We start from the raw sequence: 14,166 nt of genomic DNA, 5'->3' as shown, positions 1-14,166 counted from the left end.
ACTATTTGTGGCCTAACCTCTGGCTGCACAGGCAGGACTAGAACTATCCAGACAAAGACAAAAAGAAAGGCACGATTTTAACAGACGTGGGTCCTTGCTCACTGTGGCACTGGATTCAAGCTAGCCTGGCTGATGAGGGGTGATACCCTGAAATCGGTCCCAGGATGCTTGTTTCTGGTCCAGGGAGGACCTGGCTTGTTCCCATGAGAAGCAGGATCAAGAGTGATTTGCATATGACTGGGTGCAAAGTGAGCAAAAGAACGATGGTTTAAACCCAGATCTCTTGACTGGGGGTGAGTGGTTGAAAAGGAGAAAGAACACACGCACACACGCACGCACGCACACACACCCACACACACACACACGCACACGCACACACGCACACACACACACACACCCCACCCCCACCCCACCCCTTTACCTGCTGCATTTAGTTTGATTCTAGAGTTGCCAAAACGAGAAATTAATCTCTAAACCAACCTAAAACGCTGCAGAGAGTCAAATGAAGCCAAAAACCCCTTCCGTTCTTGCTTTGTCAACTGCCCGGTGCTCAAAGAATGCAGTGAACATATAAAAGTACTGCTTAGATGCAATGCAAACGCTTGAATTTGAGCACATTGGAATTCCTGAGTAACTGTACAAACGTATAAGAATGAGGTTGCTGAATTTCTAATGATTCCGTCCCTCTGACTGTGACTGGAAAATTAGAATCGCTCGGAATGTTTTGGTACATTTTCACATAAATCTTGATAACGTTTACAGAGAATCAAGGAACTACCATAGAACAAAACTTCTCAAGAATTTAATAATCAGCAAACCTATCTTGGTCCTTAGACGTTGAGAGAAAAAATATATAAGGTCTTTTAAATATCTATCTGTTCTGCAGCCGTAATTCTCCACACACATGGATGCATTTCAAATGAAATGCACCATTCCCTTACACTGAGCAATCTAGATTATAATGCAAGCCCATAGGAGCACGCGAGGAGTTCTCTGCAGATAGCAAATGCCCCTATTATGTCACTACGAATATTATATTTTATTCTTGCCAGCTTGATGAGTCTATTTTTATTCCCCCTACTCTCTCACAAGGCCAATCAGCTTGCCCTTTTCCTAACGGCAAGGGAAGCTCCCGAGTAAACACGCCGTGAAGGTAAAGGCTGCAGATTAACATGCGATGGGTGCAGGCGGCTGCTGCCGCCACAGACGCGCGAGCGCCTGCCGTCAGCATCTTTAACGAATGGCAAACAACATTTTAATTAACCGGGCCTCACCATATGTCATCTCTACTTCCGATCACGCCCATCATTGGGTCCTGGTCTTGCTTTCTGCCCACAAGCGAGTTTTATAGGCTTAATTGTATACTGCCCATTTGCTTTTATCATCCCATATAAAAGGGGTATGCGGTGCGGTGGGCTGTAGGGGATAGTTATAGGGCTGCTGGGATAAGTTCATCATCTGATTCTACAATATGAATCGCAATGAAAAGCTTTAAATGGTGACTCCCTCGGGCAAGGTAATCTTACTGAACTGCGCCAGTATCTGTGCACGCGACCTCTCCACGGCATCTTTTTCTTTTGCGAGGCAGAAAACGCACCTCACAGCTGGGAACCAAAAATCATCGGCAATCACTTAATAACTGCTTACGGTGCAAAAGGTACAGGCTACAATAAGCCATTAGCACAGCCATAACAAAACACATGATTAAGTAAGCATTGGTAAAGTCAACAGGTCTCGCTTTAAAGTGCTAATGCACTCAATACAGACATGTACAAATGTGTACAGACTATTTGAGCTGTGTCTCTGTCCAAACTGAAGCAACACAAACAAGTAGAATAAAAAAGCAGCGCACAGACATAGCGATCCAGAAAGAGGAAGGTCAAAGTACATCCGCAGCGTCAACGATCTATGATCATTTGTACATGCTTATGCTCGCATACATTTGCACATTTAAAAAATCAAACCAAATGGCTTAGACAGTGCTTTCTGAAATCTGTTGCTGGCTTGACCTCGGCCATTAATGCCCCAGTTACTAGCTGGTAATCTTCATTACGCCGAGTATTGTCTTCCTCACCACATGAGTAACAAAGTGAGCTTCAGCTCCACACAAGAACCCTCCAAGGCAAAGTCAGTATCCCATGCCTCCCCAACATGGCCGACTCCCGTCACCTCTGATCCACCATAAGAGGGGAGCCGGCCCATCCCACAACCTGAAGAACTACAAAGCCCTAAGAACCAATGAAGCTGATCGCACAACAGGGAGGGAGGGATGGGAACTCATATGACGAAGAAGACAATTCTCAGAGTAATGAAGATTAACAGTGAGTAACCGGGGCATTACAGGCAGAATGTGATTAAGCATTTACTGAAAACATTAGTGTTTCCCTTTATCGTGTTTTCCTCATTATGTTGGCCGAAGTCCGGACTCCATTTTGTATTGACATGCTGCCACGTGTCCACCACGAGGAGAGTCCGACCTCTGTGTTAGTTGCTCTTGTAATCTGCCTAGCAACAGTTATAAATAGCTCTCTCTCGTCCGTCTGGCGCATGCCCAGACTTGACCACATCTGTTATAATTAGCTTTGCTTGACCATGTGTTTTCGCGGGCCCAAGAAGTGTGTTAGCTCCGCCCATGTATTGATTCAGTATCGAGAATGACCATAAATGGTAATGTTCTTCAACTTTGTGGTATCCACCCACTCATGAGCCCCTCTGTTGTGTATAAAAGGGGACTGTGTATGCAAGTTCTGTGTGCTACTCCTTGCAATACTGAAGAGTGTTGTGTGGATTGTAGGACCACCCTTAAGGGTTAATAAACGTTGTTTTTGTACTTTGCAGTTTCCGTGCCAACTTCCTTATAGATTTCGTTACAGAAGAGCGAACCCTTGTCTCTTGCGGGCCTAGCTGGGGCTTGTATTCATCAATTGGCGCCCGTCACGTGGGGCTCATCGGCGACTCGGATGCTCGAAGGACTGGTCGCGACGAAGGTGAGGAGTTTGGCCAGGGACGTGATCACTGCCAGCGGCGTCTTAGCCTTGGCATCCCGAGGTTTTTCTTCCTTCCCTTCCGAGCTGACCATCTGGGTGGCGCCGGTCATCGACTGAGACCTCTTCTGTCGGTCCTGCCGTGAGAGCCGTTTGGGCGATTGTGGAGCTTGGCAGTTGGAACCTGGACTCTTGATTGGTAAGAACCGTTGTACGGTACTTGCTCCGAGTTTTGAAGCCTGGTCTGGCTATTTGAGTTTGAATTGATGGTGACTAGTCATATTTTGAATTTGTCTTTGTGAAAATATATGCGTTGCAACACATATAGGCAGGTAATGTGGAGAAATTTCTCCGGAGCTGTGTAAACTTTGAACGGCGCAACGATTAAGTGCCATTTTTCTTGATAATACTGCATATTTTGCATTATTCCTAGCATGCCTGCTTTTAGCGCACTTCGTAAGTGGTGCTGCTGTCTAGGGAACCGGTTGAACCTCGAGGAATCTGCTCCAGCTCCCCCAGAGGGGACTCCTAATAGGGATATGTATGTGAAGCATGGTCTTTCTTCCATAATGTACAGCACGTTATGGAGGAAATATACTAGGAAGGATCCTGAGTTGCGATGGCCTTTGTATGGATCGTTTGATATACGTAAGATTGAGTATGTGGAACAGTGTATGTGTAAGCGACGTGCTCGTCAGGATATGTTTGAGTGTGTGCGATTATGGGTGAAGGAAGTGCGTGAGCGAGAGAAGCGTGAGAAAGCGCTGTTTGATAAGGAGCAGCGAAAAAATGATCATATGCGAGCGCAGGAAGCGAAGCGCCGGGAGGACAAAGAGCAAACGGACAGACAAGAGAAAGAGCGTAGGCTACAAGTTTCGGGTCAATATGTTGTTCGTCAGCCGCTTTATCCTGTCCTTAATAATCTTGATGACGATTTTTTATTTACTAGATCGCTCTCCGCCCCCTTATATTGGCGCATCTGCTCCACGGCCGCAAGATTCTGGCCCGGCTCCGGGTAAGGTCGACACACGGTCCATATTATCGGCCGAGCACATGGCTGATCTTCGGAAACTTTCCCTTCGTGCACTTAAGGGCAAGATGTCTATGGATGAGTTGTTCCATGCTTGGGGGTCGTGGCAAGATAGAGAGAGGGTGTATTTTCTGTCTCATTTTTCAGAAGAAGTAATCGCAGCTTTCCGAAAATATTCTAGTGTCTTTGAGCCTGACGACGTGTCTTTGGATGCCGGAGCATTACGTAATGGTGTTTTTTCTCCCCCTAAGGCTTCTGAGGCGGCTCGACGGCTGTTCGCTTTGCGGGACGAGGTACTGGCCCTTAGAGAGAAAGCACGTCAACAAACGGAGGAGGAGAAGCAGTCGGATTCGTCTGCAGCAGGGGGCCACTCATCCACCTCCCAGTCAGATAAGGATAATGTAGTGCATGCTAAACCGATGCGAGAGGCGGCACCTTTGTATGTCCCTCCGAAAGGAGCAGGGACTAGCTCGGACATTAACTCCGCCGATGCAAGGGGATATTTTGTATATAACTGGGTTTATACTCCGTGGCATAGGGCCGATGTTATGGCATTAAAGAATGCATTGCCTGACCCCCGCAAGAATCCAGCGGCCTTCTATGAAGAAGTCGAGGGGGCCTTGAATTCTTGCATTATGACCCTGGCGGACATAGACCTGTTCTTTGGCCTTATCCTACCGCCGGATACGTGGCGCTCTGTCCGGAAGGTAGATGATGTGGTTGCCTTCAAGGGTCGGTGGTCTGACCTTGAGGATGAGGATAGGGAACGGAAGCCCGCACAGAAACCACCCCAGAATATTTTAGATCTCCCTGCGGCTATTGTGACTAAGTTGAAGACGATTATTCCCCCCAAAAAGATTGACTGGAATATGTTAGCTGCATGTAAACAGAAAGTTGACGAGTCAGTCGCGGACTTCTTTACGCGTTTTGAGGAAACGTTTCATGATTTTAGTGGCCAGTCGCTTACTGACGACACGGGCCGCCACCTTTTTGCGGACAAATATGTGGCTAATCTGCTGCCGGCAGTTGCGGCCCGGTTAAAAGCGAGTGAGAGTTCTTGGTCCTCCGCGACACCGACGGCCCTTCTGACCATTGCTCAGTATTATGAGCGTCAGGAGCACGAGGCGAAGGGTCAGGAGGAAAAGAAATCGAAAGATTTTAAAACTAAAGTGATGTTAGCACAAGTATATGGGCCGCCCCGCCGGGGTAATAATAATAGAGGAAGGGGTGGATCTTATGGCCCCCCTTCGGGCCGATCTGATTTGAATAGGAACCAGTGTGCGTATTGCAAGCAATTGGGCCATTGGGCCAGGGATTGCCCAGCGCTGCGTGCTTCGCGTCAGGGGCACACTCCGGGTGGCCCGAGAGGTAGAGGGGGCTTCTCGAACTTTAGAGGGAATTCCAACGATAATGTCCGTTTCGATACTGCTGGACAGCACCGAGATAGCTCAAACGTTTTCGATCGCCAGCACCAGTATCATGTATCGGACATCGATCGATCGGGATATCATGATTCTCAGCATGCATAGGAATGCGTAGGATGGGGGTCTGAATCAGTTGAGGTGCCGGTCGATCAGACGGGTCCTTATGTATCGGCTGAGGTTTTAGGTTCTACTGATCAGTTCCTAGTGGATACAGGAGCGACACGTAGTGCATTGTCTAGGTACTTGGTTCCGGGGGCTCCCCCATCCGGCTCAATAGTTACATCGGTAGGGTTTGACGGTACACTCTCCCGAAGCCCTCTTTCACAGCCCCTTGCATTTAAAGTTGATTGTTTTTCTGCGCCTTGTCCGTTTTTGCTTGCTCCGTACACACCGGATAACATTATGGGCCTTGATATGTTAAAGTACTTTAGGGCTACAATTCGTTGTTCCCCTGAGGGTGTGAGGGTGATTTTAAATGACAACTACCCCCGATCTGGGCGGATGTGTACGATCTCAGAGGATGCGTTGTTGGCTACCCTCCCCAAACTTTATGGGCGACTTCAGACACAGATGTCGGACAAATGGTGATTCCTCCGGTCCACATTAGTGTCCAGGAGGGGGCGGTGCTACCACGCCTCCCACAGTATCGTATTTCCCAGGAGGGCGAGGAGGCTCTCATACAGATTGTGCAAGACTTGATCGCAGTGGGGGTAGTGGAAGAAGTTCCCTATAATATCTGTAACAGTCCGATTCTCCCAATTTTGAAAAAGGACACAGATGCGAAGGTCTATCGGTTCATAATTGATTTGAGGGAGGTAAACAAGATCGTGATACCTCAGTACCCGGTGGTTTCCGATATCACGACGTTGCTTACCTTGGTCCCGCCTACGGCGACCATGTTTTCAGTGATTGATTTGAAAAATGCCTTCTTTTCTATCCCCATTCACCCTGATAGCCGATTTCTTTTTGGGTTTACATTAAACAATAGATCTTATCGTTTTTGTAGAATTCCCCAAGGCTATACAGAAAGCCCTAGTATTTACAGTCAGGCTTTGAAACGACAGTTGGATTCCTTTGTCTTACTCGAGGGGGTCGCCCTCATTCAATATGTCGATGACATCCTGTTGGCGGCTGACACCCTGGAGTTGTGCGAGAAAAGTACGATAGCCTTACTTTCCTTTTTAGCATCCCACAATCACAAGGTCTCTAGGAAGAAATTGCAATTCTGTAGACCAAAGGTGACTTATTTGGGTCACCTTTTGTCTAAGGAGGGACGTGCACTCACACCAGATCGTATCCAAGTAATTTTGGACACACCAAGGCCATCCACGCAGAAGGATGTGCGTGCATTTTTGGGTCTTGTTTCTTTTTGTAGACAGTGGATATTGGGGTTTTCACACATAGCTAAGCCATTACTAGCGCTCTTGACAAAAGACACGCCCATCCCGATCCCCTGGTCAGATGAGTGTGACGCTGCTTTTCAGCAATTGAGACAGGCCCTTTGTTCAGCACCAGTGTTAGGGACCCCTGATTATGCAAAACCCTTTTCGTTGTATGTGCATGAGAAAGATGGATGTGCATTATCAGTCTTAGTGCAGATGCACGGCGATAAGCAGCGCCCTTGTGCATACTTTTCGGCTGTACTTGATCCTGTCGCCCGAGCATTGCCGGGGTGTTTTCGCTCGGTTGCGGCGACAGCTGTGTCAATACGGCAGAGTGAAGGAATTGTATTGTCCCATAAACTGTTGGTGTTAGTTCCCCACGCTGTTGATGCCCTGCTTAATCAAACAAAGACGCAGCATTTGACCAGTGCCCGTTTAACGGGATATGAGTTGACGCTTCTAGCTCCTCACATTACGTTAAAAAGGTGCGTGACATTAAACCCGGCCACATTGTTGCCATACCCCGAGACACAGCCTGAGGCACAGAAAGCGCATGATTGTATTCTTGTGACTGAGGAACAAACAAAGGGTCGTATTGATCTCCAGGATACGCCCTTTTCAGATGTAGATGGAGAGTTGTGGGTAGACGGGTCATGCCTGAAGCTACCAGATGGTACGACTAAAGCAGCGTATGCAATTACCACGTTACAGACGATAGTGGAGACAGCACGCATACCACAGAAATCAGCTCAAGCAGCGGAACTGATAGCGTTAACACGAGCGTGTGAGCTCAGTACAGGATTGTGTGTGAATGTTTACACAGACAGCCGCTATGCCTTCGGAGTAGCGCACGATTTCGGCCTACTCTGGAAGGAGAGAGGGTTTCTAACGTCACATGGGGTACAGATAATGCATGGGGAGTTAGTTCACAACCTTTTAACTGCATTGACATACCCGAAGAAAATCGCCATTGTTAAGTGTAGCGCCCATAGGAAAGTGGTTGATAAGGTTGGAGAAGGGAATGCGTTAGCGGATCGAGTAGCACGGGAGACTGCGATGCAGCCCGGCACTACTGCCATGTATGTAGTGAAGTCACAGGTGGAGAGATGGCATGATGCGAAGGAGCAAGTGCGAGAAATACAAAAGACCGCTTCTGACAAAGAGCGGGAACAATGGGTTAGCGAAGGAGAACTGGATGACGAGGGTTGCTGGAGAAATAAGCAGATGGATAGATGGAAGTTACCCACGGCTTTTGTACAACCTATGGTCCAGATGGCACATGGGCTAGCACATGTTGGAGCTTCCGCAATTGTGAAATTGCTTACCCAAGTCTGGGAGCATCCAGAGATTGCTAGCACAGCAAAGAGGGTGGTGCAGACCTGTATGATCTGTCTGAAGTATAACCCAGGGAAAGGCACGCGAACTCCAGCAGGAGGATTTGCGACACCCACTGCACCCTTTGAGGTTCTGCAGATGGATTACATCCAGCTTGAGCGCTGTAACAATTTGAAGTATGTTCTAGTAGTGGTTTGCGCCTTCAGTAAATGGGTTGAGGCGTACCCTGCGAAAGACAATACTGCAATGACTACAGCGAAGCTATTGCTGAAAGAATTTTTCCCCCGATACGGCGTCTGTAGACTTCTGTGGAGTGATAATGGCCCTCACTTTGTAGCAGATGTTATAAAGTATGTCTTGAAGGGCCTAGGCATCACCCAGAAGTTCCACGCCGTGTTCCACCCTCAGTCTGCAGGACTAGTCGAGAAGTATAATGGTACACTGAAGCTTAAGATCGCCAAAATTCAAGCTTCAACATCTCTGACTTGGCCAGACGCCTTGCCACTGGCGTTATTGTCAATTAGGTCGGTGCCACACTCTCGAACCGGCCTTACACCTTATGAGATTGTATTTGGACGCCCAATGAATATTTGGGGTCCACCAAGGCCTAAGGCTGTGTATGATGTACCTTGTGTGATGATGAGTGATTATCTGGCACAGTTAACGGATAACTTGGTTTCCATTCATCAACAGGTCCGAGAGGCGCTCCCTGATCGGTCTACTGGCGAAGGACATGGTCTCCGGCCCGGAGATCATGTGATGATAAAGGTCTTCGACAGATCGAACAGTTTGGAGCCGAGATGGGTCGGACCTGAGCAAGTCCTTCTTGCAACGAGGACGGCAGTGCGAGTCTCGAACAAGAAGAATTGGATCCATTCCTTGCACTGTCGAAAGGTACCGCCCGGATTGGTGGAGTTTGCCGTGCTGACCGATCAACGAGACATCCTAGCAGCAGAGACAGGCCGTGCTGCAGAGCCAAACGACACTGAGGAGCTCTTTCCGGACCACACGACTACTGGAGGAAGGCGATATCATTTGCGACCAAGGAAGTGAGATTTCCAGTACCGGGACATACTGTCAGAACGGCCCTTGGGTTAGTGAAACGGAGAGCCGATGAGGCAAGGGGGGGGGATCAGCCCTGCATTAGTGTAGCGACACCCGTCTTGGCCCGCTGGTGAAGAAATCAACCGCTGCCCAAGGGGAAGAGTTCTGACAGACTTTTAGTTTCAGGAAGATATCAGGATATTGTTTCCTTTGACATGGAGAAGAAGAAAATTCTTTGTGCGTTGGGGTTCATGCTAACAGTAGCTATCATTGGTATAACCACATGGTTTGTGGAGGAGGCAACTCCTGCTCGAAAGACGCTTGTGTTGACGACTCCAGTGCCTGCGGAGCACTACTTTTACACATTGCCATACCAAGAGTTGAAGCATCGACAATCCTATTTGAATAACACTTTCATTCAGATGCTGCATCACACCCACGTCGCTACAAATGCTACGAACTGTTGGATATGTGGGATGATGCCAGCCCATCAGAAGAAAGGAGGTACGCCATTCATACCACTTCCTTTCTCCCATAATGGCTCTTGTAGAGCATGGTACACTTTGTTGTTTGCCACTCGAAAACCGACAGTGGGACGATTGCTTTTCAGACTCAATAAAGAATGCCATCAGGACAAGAATGGATATCCACAAGCGAATGGGACAATTTGGGAATGGGAAGAATACCGACCGGACAATGAATCCATTCCCTATATCTTCACGAATACCAGAGACACTGTGGGGAAGGAAAAATTTGTGATCCAAGTGGCCCAAGCCCAAGCGGACCTGTGTGTCCAGAGTGTGGGTTTTATCCCTGTCGGTGTCAGTGATTGTATAACCGTATTAAACATCGATGGGCTGAACAACAGCACCTTCCTAGCATCCCATAATACCTATTTCGTATGTGGAAATAAAGGTTATTACCGTTTGCCGGCTGGGTGGTCTGGGGTATGCTATGTATCATTCCTATTACCTCCTGTATTCCTAGCACCTGCATCGTATCATAAAGACTTGAAACTGTTGAATAATGTGACTGTAAATAGATATAAACGTACTCTATCCATTGACGAGGTGGATCAAACTGATACCAGTTTGCAACAGTATATTGATTTCAATTTAGGACTGTTTTTCTTTGTCGGAGCCGCTTTGAATAGTAGGAAGATCCGAAGATTAACAAGAGTGGTAGAAGCTGTGACTAATCAGACTGCTGCTGCTCTTGGGAATCTTACGGAAGAATTGCAGATTACCAGGATTGTTGCATTGCAGAATCGTATGGTGTTAGATGTAATGCTAGCTGATCGAGGAGGAGCCTGTAAAATTATTGGAAGTAGCTGCTGTGTGTTCATCCCTGATCATACAGAAAGAACATTTGCAGCAAGTTTATGTTGCAAAACCAATCGCACAGCTTCAAAAGAGGTGACTTACAACTTTTCCATATTCAATATTTTTATTCCATATTTTTCCGAAGTTCATCCAATTCGACTTTTCTTATTCACAATAATACTGCCCAAAGTCCCATATTCTTCATGTGAGGCAGTTGTGCCCATCCAGGCCTCTTACTACGTCACGTAGGAACAAGAATTCATGTTTTGCAGCTACAACACTTGTTAATCCCAATGCATTTCGGGTCTATTTTAAAACCCTTCGTCAGGGGAAGCTGTTACAATATGAAAAAAACCCATGTTAATTGTTTGTGCTTCAACACACTAGTAAATATTCATGAATGCTTTCAATAATAGTACAAATTATGTCCAAAATGTAACACTACCCAATTCAAACCCAGTGCTCTCATGGTATTGTAAGCGTCTCAAGAGTTAACTGCATGCGGAGACCACCCCCACTCCTTCCTCGATGCTAAACCTGCCGTTTTACCCGCATGAATAAACTCTCAAATTACCCTGTATTCTCCTCGTACTAAATTGAACTCTAACCCCTTTCGTGAACCAAAATATAAATGAAGCTGAAATAATAACCTCCCTCGTTTCCATTTGTTAAAAAGAATTACCTGCTCGTGTTCCAAAGTTACTCCTCACAACTGTGTTCTCCTTTCTTCATAACTGCCGTTTAAACCAGATATCACGTGAGCTCACAATTTAAACTCTTCCTAAATACTGGTTAGACCAATCACAGCTGCTTCTGTCAAATTGCACTTTCATCCAATTACACACTCCCTAGTTGGATTCTCCCTTAGGTTCAGGAATAGGTTCCTCCCTTCTAACCTCAGTGCCTACATGTCCCACAAGTCTTTGCAACGGAACCAGCCTCATCATTAAAGACTATATCTTGAAAACTAAATAATTAATTCAAAATAATTAACAACCCTCTTTTTGTGATAATATATCAGCGCATAATGTCTGCCTGGACTTAAAGTACAGTAACTTATACCAACTACACAAATAAATGCATGTGAAACATCATTCAAAGTAATTTCAGCAAAACTTCATGAAATATGTACGTAAAACTCAGTGCTGAAATCTAAAAAAACAGTCCATAAGTCATTTCAAATCGGCTTTTCCATGAATTAAGGCAGCATCATTCGTGAAGATGTTGTCAAGTGAATTCATATCGATCTCGTTAGTGGTTTGTTGATATTGGGTGCAACACTGCTAGTGAGGCAAGAAATTCATTGTCAGTGCGCTAAAGTGAAGCAGTTGCACACCATTGTTTGTCAATTTTTTCTGTTCTCCAATTTAATCCTGTTTGCGTGCAGACTGGAAACGTGCCTCGCCTCGTTGCACGTGATTTACAGAAAGAACATTTGCAGCAAGTTTATGTTGCAAAACCAATCGCACAGCTTCAAAAGAGGTGACTTACAACTTTTCCATATTCAATATTTTTATTCCATATTTTTCCGAAGTTCATCCAATTCGACTTTTCTTATTCACAATAATACTGCCCAAAGTCCCATATTCTTCATGTGAGGCAGTTGTGCCCATCCAGGCCTCTTACTACGTCACGTAGGAACAAGAATTCATGTTTTGCAGCTACAACACTTGTTAATCCCAATGCATTTCGGGTCTATTTTAAAACCCTTCGTCAGGGGAAGCTGTTACAATATGAAAAAAACCCATGTTAATTGTTTGTGCTTCAACACACTAGTAAATATTCATGAATGCTTTCAATAATAGTACAAATTATGTCCAAAATGTAACACTACCCAATTCAAACCCAGTGCTCTCATGGTATTGTAAGCGTCTCAAGAGTTAACTGCATGCGGAGACCACCCCCACTCCTTCCTCGATGCTAAACCTGCCGTTTTACCCGCATGAATAAACTCTCAAATTACCCTGTATTCTCCTCGTACTAAATTGAACTCTAACCCCTTTCGTGAACCAAAATATAAATGAAGCTGAAATAATAACCTCCCTCGTTTCCATTTGTTAAAAAGAATTACCTGCTCGTGTTCCAAAGTTACTCCTCACAACTGTGTTCTCCTTTCTTCATAACTGCCGTTTAAACCAGATATCACGTGAGCTCACAATTTAAACTCTTCCTAAATACTGGTTAGACCAATCACAGCTGCTTCTGTCAAATTGCACTTTCATCCAATTACACACTCCCTAGTTGGATTCTCCCTTAGGTTCAGGAATAGGTTCCTCCCTTCTAACCTCAGTGCCTACATGTCCCACAAGTCTTTGCAACGGAACCAGCCTCATCATTAAAGACTATATCTTGAAAACTAAATAATTAATTCAAAATAATTAACAACCCTCTTTTTGTGATAATATATCAGCGCATAATGTCTGCCTGGACTTAAAGTACAGTAACTTATACCAACTACACAAATAAATGCATGTGAAACATCATTCAAAGTAATTTCAGCAAAACTTCATGAAATATGTACGTAAAACTCAGTGCTGAAATCTAAAAAAACAGTCCATAAGTCATTTCAAATCGGCTTTTCCATGAATTAAGGCAGCATCATTCGTGAAGATGTTGTCAAGTGAATTCATATCGATCTCGTTAGTGGTTTGTTGATATTGGGTGCAACACTGCTAGTGAGGCAAGAAATTCATTGTCAGTGCGCTAAAGTGAAGCAGTTGCACACCATTGTTTGTCAATTTTTTCTGTTCTCCAATTTAATCCTGTTTGCGTGCAGACTGGAAACGTGCCTCGCCTCGTTGCACGTGATTTACAGAAAGAACATTTGCAGCAAGTTTATGTTGCAAAACCAATCGCACAGCTTCAAAAGAGGTGACTTACAACTTTTCCATATTCAATATTTTTATTCCATATTTTTCCGAAGTTCATCCAATTCGACTTTTCTTATTCACAATAATACTGCCCAAAGTCCCATATTCTTCATGTGAGGCAGTTGTGCCCATCCAGGCCTCTTACTACGTCACGTAGGAACAAGAATTCATGTTTTGCAGCTACAACACTTGTTAATCCCAATGCATTTCGGGTCTATTTTAAAACCCTTCGTCAGGGGAAGCTGTTACAATATGAAAAAAACCCATGTTAATTGTTTGTGCTTCAACACACTAGTAAATATTCATGAATGCTTTCAATAATAGTACAAATTATGTCCAAAATGTAACACTACCCAATTCAAACCCAGTGCTCTCATGGTATTGTAAGCGTCTCAAGAGTTAACTGCATGCGGAGACCACCCCCACTCCTTCCTCGATGCTAAACCTGCCGTTTTACCCGCATGAATAAACTCTCAAATTACCCTGTATTCTCCTCGTACTAAATTGAACTCTAACCCCTTTCGTGAACCAAAATATAAATGAAGCTGAAATAATAACCTCCCTCGTTTCCATTTGTTAAAAAGAATTACCTGCTCGTGTTCCAAAGTTACTCCTCACAACTGTGTTCTCCTTTCTTCATAACTGCCGTTTAAACCAGATGTCACGTGAGCTCACAATTTAAACTCTTCCTAAATACTGGTTAGACCAATCACAGCTGCTTCTGTCAAATTGCACTTTCATCCAATTACACACTCCCTAGTTGGATTCTCCCTTA

The 14,166-nt window shown here is 45.3% G+C and overlaps 1 protein-coding gene across 12 annotated transcripts in view; it reads right to left on the bottom strand.

Annotated features, from left to right (window-relative positions):
- The window catches only part of CTNND2 (catenin delta 2), a 3,222,299-nt gene that overhangs the window by 1,302,348 nt on the left and 1,905,785 nt on the right, over positions 1-14,166 (bottom strand). The window lies entirely within an intron of this gene.

The sequence above is a fragment of the Triturus cristatus genome, chromosome 5_2 (genome assembly GCF_964204655.1).
Source record: "Triturus cristatus chromosome 5_2, aTriCri1.1, whole genome shotgun sequence".
Lineage (NCBI taxonomy): Eukaryota > Metazoa > Chordata > Amphibia > Caudata > Salamandridae > Triturus > Triturus cristatus.
Note: the sequence above shows the minus strand (reverse complement) of the source record. Positions and strands in the feature narration are given on the sequence as shown.